This window comes from Narcine bancroftii, chromosome 5 (assembly GCF_036971445.1).
Source record: "Narcine bancroftii isolate sNarBan1 chromosome 5, sNarBan1.hap1, whole genome shotgun sequence".
Lineage (NCBI taxonomy): Eukaryota > Metazoa > Chordata > Chondrichthyes > Torpediniformes > Narcinidae > Narcine > Narcine bancroftii.
Window position 1 is genome coordinate 58,994,729 of NC_091473.1, and position 8,527 is coordinate 59,003,255.

Genomic DNA, 8,527 nt, shown 5'->3' on the forward strand with positions numbered 1-8,527 from the left:
CTAAAAGGAATTTATTAATAGAATCAAAAGGTAGTTTATCAATTCAAACCCCAATATATCAAAATAAATTGATTCGTTTTTCATTGAATAATAGAGTTTTAGAAGATTGGTGGATTAAAGGAATAAAAAGATTGCAGGATTGTTTTGAAGAATTTAAATTTTTATCATTTAATCAGCTTAAAGAGAAATTTAGGATTTTAGAGAATTCTTTGTTTGTTTATTATCAAATTAGGGAATTAGTGAAAGATAATTTTGGAGAAATGAAAATTTCTAAGTTAACTAAATTTGAATTTATGGTTTCATATTTTTCAGATAAGGGTTTTATATCAGAGATGTATGCATTATTACAAGATACTATGGTTAAAACATTTTTAGATACATCTAGGATTAAATGGGAGCATGATTTAAATTGTGAGATTAGTCAGGTGGATTGGGAAAATATGTGTTATAATGGGTTGACTAAATTAATTAATGTAAGATATAGTTTGGTTAATTATAATTTTTTGCATCAGTTATATTTAACCCCTGAAAAATTGAAAAAATACAGATTTAGTAATTCAGATCTGTGTTTTAGGTGTGGATTATGTGTTGGAACATTTATACATTCTGTTTGGTTTTGTGATGAAGTTCAACCTTTCTGGTTTAAAATTAGAATTTCTCTTCAAAATTTGTTTAAAATTCAATTTCCTTTAGATCCAAAAAATTTTTTGTTAGGCTATTTTATTCCATTAGTGGACTTGGGCTGGATAAGTTTCAGACTGCTTTTATTCGACAGTTTCTCGTAAATGTATTACCATGTCTTGGAAAGATGAAGTGGAGTTAAATTTAATTTGATGGCATAATGAGTTGAAGTTGTGTATTTATATGGAGAAAATAACATACAATTTACATAATAATTATGATTTTTTTTGTTAAGACGTGGACACCTTATATGAAGAATATGAATTTAGTAATATTGTAAATGACTGAATGTTTTTGTTCATTTTTAATGCTTCCCTTGAGGGATCTGTTGTGGGAGGGAATGGGTTTGTTTTATTGTTTTATTATTATTAGATTACATATTCTGTAAAAGTTTGTTTATTCTTATTGAAAAATATTAAAGTTTTAAAAAAAGAAAAGGCATCCAGTTAAAGAGACTCCATTTCAGAGAAATGAAAAGTGAAAGCAGAAAAACATGCAGCCACCAAGCATGCAATCAAGTGTCACAGTTAGTGCAGTGGCTGTGCAATGCCATTACAGTGCCAGACACCTGGATTCAAATCCGGAGCTGTCTACAGTAATGAATGTTGTACCTTCTTCCCGAGTCTGTGTGGGTTTCGTCTGAGTGCTCCAGTCTCCTCCCACATTCCAAATGCATACAGGATTAGTACATTAATTAGTTATGTGAGTGCACTTGATACCTTGATGAAGCGCTCAGGCACGAAACATTGGTTATATATTTATGCCTTCTATGGACACTATGTGGCCTGCTGAGTTGCTCCAGCACTTTCATGTGTTAACTTCTAATCATACCATCTGCAAACTTTTTTGTTTCACACTAACTTCAGTGCATGTTCTGTAATGTCTTGAGCTGAGAGACACCCTATCAGTCCCCTCAGCTTTACATCTGCCTTGCCATTGCATTTCCAACCTTAGCATAAGTTAAGGATTACATGCAGTATCAAGTTAACTAAGAATGTCTACTGATGCTTGAGGTTGAGTGCAAACATGCTGGAGTAATGCAACAGGTCACACTGCATTCCTTTACTGCAATAGATGCTGTGTGACTTGCTGAATTTATCCAGAACATTTGTGCATGGGCAGTATCAAACCTTCTTTTCTGCCCGAATGAGTCCCACACAACTACAATCTGCCCCAGAAATTAGATATTTCCCTATTAAGATGTGCACATCAGCTTCATGCAGAACAGAAAACATTTCAATTGGACTGGTCCCTCATAACACTGGCTCCAATCACAAGTGTGTAGCATCATAAGAGGCAGGTTAATGCTGGTGGTCAGCTTCAAACAGGCAGAATGAACTTGATACCCATGACAATGGGCAAGACTTTAATACTCCAATTGCTGCCCACTAATTTATTTTTAAGAGCCATTTACTGATGTTAATATTATCTATTTTAGTTATCACCAAGTAAAGACCAAATTCAGTGGTTGACATGCATTGGCGGTTGTACATCCTTTCACACCAATGTAAATAATGTAAATAAATGCGTGGAGCATTTCTTAGAAATGGCCCATAACAAAGCCATTGGGTAACATTGATCCTGAGCAGTGAGATGGTTTCTCTCACCTGCATTTCCTGGAAATGACTTTCAAATATTTCATAACATTGCTTTACTGAGGCAAGCTAATAGCATTCGGCTCCAAAGGTGGATGCCTGAAAATACAAACTATTGGCAGAAAGGAAACTTGCACCAGATTCTTTAAATTGATTTTAAAAGTATTAATAAAATGAGCCTGCAGAGCTCAAAGTTTATGATTGTCTAATACGACATTGACCCCAAGACATTGGAGGGGGCACAGAGTGGATTCATAAGAAAGTTTCAAGAGATGATTGAAAGTAGTTGTATAAATAAATGGAAGAAATGGGTGCAGTTCTCTTCGAAGCAAGATGAGGAGATGTGATCGAGGTGTTTAAATCCATAAAGAGTTTAGCTAGGGTAAATAGAGAAAATATTTCCAATGGCTAAAAGTTCTCCACAGGTTTAAGCAGATTAGCAAAATTGATGAAAGGTACAATACCTTTACACGTGACTGGTTTGGATATGGAATGATTTTAAATTATTCAGATATTCTCTTTTCCCATTTCATCAAATGCCTGCTTTGTCCTTTCTTTTCAAACATTTATTTATCTAGCCTTTGTATTTATTATTTCTGTTCTTATTTAATATATATTATTGCGGTGTTTTTTGATGAAATATATGTTTGACTGCAGCAAGTACAAATTTCAGTGCATATGTACTCCTCAGAGGAGTAGAAACAGATTCAATAGGATCCTTCAAAGAGAATGGATAACTACTTCAGAGAAGAAAATTTGGGATAGGGAAAGAAGTAGGAAGTGGACTGACTTAGATGTTCTTCCAAAGACCAGCGCCAGGTTCAATGAGCAAAATGGGTTTTGTAGTCCTGTATTGGGGTGGCAGGGTTAGTGTAGCGCTTAACACGTAACTATTACAGGGCCAGCGATCCAGGTTCAAATCCGGCACTGTCTGTAAAGAGTTTGTATATTCTCACAGTGTCTGAGAGGGTTTCCTCTGGGTGCTCCTGTTTCCTCCCATCCTTCAAAAACATATTGGGATTATTGGTTAATTAGTGTATTTGGAGGGCAGGGGCTCATGGCCCAGTAGAGCTTATTACCATGCTGAAGATATAGTTTATTTTCTGAATCTAAGATTTTAAATTATTCAGATATTCTCTTTTCCCATTTCATCAAATGCCTGTTTTGTCCTTTCTTTTCAAACATTTATTTATCTAGCCTTTGTATTTATTAATTCTGTTCTTATTTAATATATATGATTGCGGTGTTTTTTGATGTTTGACTGCAGCAAGTACAAATTTCAGTGCATATGTACATTGTATGCATATTAACTCATTGTCATTGACATTCTCCAGGAAACAAGCAGAGGTGAACACTGCTTCCACTCTTGAGAAACAGAGAAAAGAGGAATAGAGGAATGGCTATTGGGTCAGAGTGGAATCAGTCCCAGTAAAAGAGGATGAGAGGAATGGTTACTGGATAGGAGTAGAATCAGTCCCAGTGAAAGTAGGAATAGAGGAATAGTTATTAGGTCAGAGTGGAATCAGTCCCAGTGAAAGAGGAATAGAGGAATGGTTACTGGGTCAGAGGGGAATCAGTCTCAGTGAAAGAGGAATAGAGGAATGGCTATTGGGTCAGAGTGGAATCAGTCCCAGGGAAAGTAGGAATAAAGGAATGGTTATTGAGTCAGATTGGAATCAGTCCCAGTGAAAGAGGAATAGAGGAATGGTGATTGTGTCAGAGTGGAATCAGTCCCAGTGAAAGAGGAAAAAAGGAATAGTTATTGGATAAGAGTAGAATCCGTCCCAGTGAAAGTAAGAATAGAGGAATGGTTATTGGGTCAGTGTGGAATCAGTCCCAGTGAAAGAGGAATTGAAGAATGGTTATTGGGTCAGAGGGAATCAGTCCCAGTAAAAGAGGAAAAGAGGAATGCCTATTGGATCAGAGTAGAATCAGTCCCAGTGAAAGAGGAAAAGAGGAATGGTTATTGGGTCAGTGTGGAATCAGTCGCTGTGAAAGAGGAATAGAGGAAAGGTTATTGGGTCAGAGTGGAATCAGTCCCAGTGAAAGTAGGAATAGAGGAATGGTTATTGGGTCAGTGTGGAATGAGTCCCAGTGAAAGTTGGAATAGAGGAATTGTTATTGGGTCAGAGTGGAATCAGTCCCAGTGAAAGAGGATGAGAGGAATTGTTACTGGATAAGAGTAGAATCCGTCCCAGTGAAAGTAAGAATAGAGGAATGGTTATTGGGTCAGAGTGGAATCAGTCCCAGTGAATGAGGAATAGAGGAATGGTTATTGGGTCAGTGTGGAATGAGTCCCAGTAAAAGAGGATGAGAGGAATGGTTACTGGATAGGAGTAGAATCAGTCCCAGTGAAAGTAGGAATAGAGGAATGGTTATTAGGTCAGAGTGGAATCAGTCCCAGTGAAAGAGGAATAGAGGAATGGTTATTGGGTCAGAGTAGAATCAGTCCCAGTGAAAGTAGGAATAGGGGAATGGTTATTGTATCAGAGTGGAATCAATCCCAGTGAAAGTAGGACTAGAGGAATGGTTATTGGGTCAGTGAGGAATCAGTCCCAGTGAAAGTAGGAATAGGGGAATGTTTATTGGGTCAGAGTGGAATCAGTCCCAGTGAAAGAGGAAAAGTGAATTGTTTCTTGGATCAGAGTAGAATCAGTCCCAGTGAAAGTAGGAATAGGGGAATGGTTATTGTATCAGAGTGGAATCAGTCCCAGTGAAAGAGGATGAGAGGAATGGTTTTGGGTCAGAGTGGATTCAGTCCCAGTGAAAGAGGAATAGAGGAATGGTTATTGGGTCAGTGTGGAATCAGTCGCTGTGAAAGAGGAATAGAGGAAAGGTTATTGGGTCAGAGTGGAATCAGTCCCAGTGAAAGTAGGAATAGAGGAATGGTAATTGGGTCAGAGTGGAATCAATCCCAGTGAAAGAGGAAGAGAGGAATGGTTATTGGGTCAGATTGGAATCAGTCCCAGTGAAAGAGGAAGAGAAGAATGGTTATTGGGTCAGAGTGGAATCAGTCCCAGTAAAAGAAGAAAAGAGGAATGGTTCTTGGGTCAGTGTGGAATCAGTCCCAGTGAAAGAGGAAAAGAGGAATGGTTATTGGGTTAGAGTGGAATCAGTCCCAGTAAAAGAAGAAAAGAGGAATGGTTCTTGGGTCAGTGTGGAATCAGTCCCAGTGAAAGAGGAATAGAGGAATGGTTATTGGGTCAGAGTTGAATCAGTCCCAGTAAAAGAAGAAAAGAGGAATGGTTCTTGGGTCAGTGTGGAATCAGTCCCAGTGAAAGAGGAAAAGAGGAATGGTTATTGGGTTAGAGTGGAATCAGTCCCAGTGAAAGAGGAATAGAGGAATGGTTATTGCGTCAGAGTCGAATCAGTCCCAGTGAAAGAGGAATTGAAGAATGGTTATTGGGTCAGAGGGAATCAGTCCCAGTGAATGTAGTAATAGAGGAATGGTTATTGAGTCAGAGTGGAATCAGTCCCAGTAAAAGAGGATTAGAGGAATGGTTATTGGGTCAGAGTAGAATCAGTCCCAGTGAAAGTAGGAATAGGGGAATGGTTATTGTATCAGAGTGGAATCAATCCCAGTGAAAGTAGGACTAGAGGAATGGTTATTGGGTCAGTGAGGAATCAGTCCCAGTGAAAGTAGGAATAGGGGAATGTTTATTGGGTCAGAGTGGAATCAGTCCCAGTGAAAGAGGAAAAGAGCAATGTTTCTTGGATCAGAGTTGAATCAGTCCCAGTGAAAGAGGATGAGAGGAATGGTTATTGGGTCAGAGTGGAATCAGTCCCAGTGAAAGAGGATTAGAGGAATGGCTTTGGGTCAGAGTGGATTCAGTCCCAGTGAAAGAGGAATAGAGGAATGGTTATTGGGTCAGTGTGGAATCAGTCGCTGTGAAAGAGGAATAGCGGAAAGGTTATTGGGTCAGAGTGGAATCAGTCCCAGTGAAAGTAGGAATAGAGGAATGGTGATTGGGTCAGAGTGGAATCAGTCCTAGTGAACGAGGAATAGAGGAATGGTTATTGGGTCAGAGTGGCTTTCTTCATCTTTTGGAAGCACATTTCCCATTTGCCTTGTTCCTTCCATTAGAGATATTACCAAGCCAAATATAACTAAAGCTTGTTTCAATGATATTAATCACAATAATATTACAATTACAAGTAGTTAGTATTGAGAATTGCCAAAGGAAATGGTGGAAGCAAGCACATCAATAACATTTAAGAGGCAAGCAGATGCATACTTGAATGATCAGGGCATTGATGAATATTGAATGAATCCATTGGATTACTGTGGATGACCATGAATATGATAGTTGAAAATTAATTTATGGTACATATAGTGAGACTAGTTGGTTAATATCAGGAGCTTACGTAAATAGACTAATTTCTGAATGGCAGCACAATCTATGTAGATCCAGGCAATTTCTGTGCAGGTACATCACTTGAAAGACTCCAGCAGTTCAAGAAGGCTCATTCTTATCTTCTCAGGGGTAATTAGAGATGAGTAATAAATGCTGGCCTTGCCCAAATCCAGAGAAAAAAAATAAATATAACCTGAGATAATTGTCTGGATTTTGATAATTAATTGCATTAGAAAGTATTTTAGAATTCACTTTCTGTTTCATTCTGAAATGGCAGTGAATGTAATAGCCCTGCTGACGTGAGAAGGGAAAACAGTTGACCATTGAGTTCTTGATCTCATCAGACACTTAGTTTGTAGAAGCTGGGAAACTCATCAGAGGCTTGTAATGGTCAACACTGAGATATACATCAATGAAAGTTAACAGAAATAAACAGATTCCTTCTTATCAATAGTAATGCCCAGAAGATTATCTCATTTTCATCGACTTTGCCTTGACTTGTTTCTGAATTTTTTAAAGCAAAGTCTAGCACACACATCAATGAAATGTCACCAGATGATAAATATGTTGTTTGTCTCAATGTGATATTCAGACTGGCAGAGCAGGAATATCCATTGTTTGATCCTAAGACTTTGCTAAATTATTTAACCTCAGTTCCTGCAGAAAATAGAGAAAGGTGCCTTGCAATGTTTCCCAGTTGCTTTTGATCTGTCAATCTGTCATCAAAGTCATAATGGCATGAGCATTTTAATGTTAAAATCTCATTGCCCACTGTGCTGAGATTTGATTGGAATTTCCTTTCACCGACCGATATCATTAGTTCACAGATGCCTCAATCTATAGGTTTATTTAACATGCTATAAGATGAGGCTATTTGACCCATTTGGTTCATGCTAGCTCCCTCCTGAGTAATTCCACTCATCCCTCTTTCTTTTTCCAGTATTCCTGCAGCTTGTTCTCTCAATTCCTCTTTGATCCTTTTCCCAGTTTTCTTCACCACAAGGCAGAGAACCTTAGAGCCACAGAACCCTATAATACAGATCACACAAGATCACGCAAAATCACAAAATCACACAAGATAAAGGAACAGAAGCAGACCACTAGGCCCATCGAGTCTGTTCCGTGACTCTACACTAAACTAAACTATGCTCATACATAGATCCAATTTCTGGCCTTTTCCCTATATCACTTGATACCCTTATTAATGAGATACTTATCCATTGCCTGTTTAAATACTCCCAGTGATCTGGCCTCCACTCCTTTGTGCGGCAGTGAGTTACACAGATCCATGACCCTCTGACTAAAGAAGTTCTTCCTCCTATCTGTTCTAATTGGACAACTAATTTTAAGACTATGACCCCTTGTCCTCGATTCACCCATCAAGGGAAACATCTTATCCGCATACACTCTATCAAAATGTTTCAATATTCAAAATGTCTCTATGAGATACTCCCTCATTCTCCTATACCCCAATGAATACAACCTAAGAGCTGACAAATGCTCCTTATACACTAGCCCTTCCATTCCAGAAAATATCCTAGTAAATCTCTTAAACAACATCACATCCTTTCCAAGAAAGAGGGCCAAAAATTGTACACAGTACTCCAATGGGGTCTCACCAGTGCCCCATAGAGTCTCAATAACACCTCTCTACCCTTATGCACTATATCTCTTGAAATGAATGTTAGCAAGAAACAAGCCCTTTGGCCCATCTAGCCTGTGCTGAATTATTATGCTGCCTAGTCCCATTAACTTGCACCCGGACCATAGCCCTTTATACCCCTTCCATCCATGTACCTATCTAAATTTTACTTAATTGTCAAAATTAAGCCTGCAATATTTAGAGATTAAATTAAAATAAATTAAAACAAAGTTCAAAGGTAATAAATACCATCT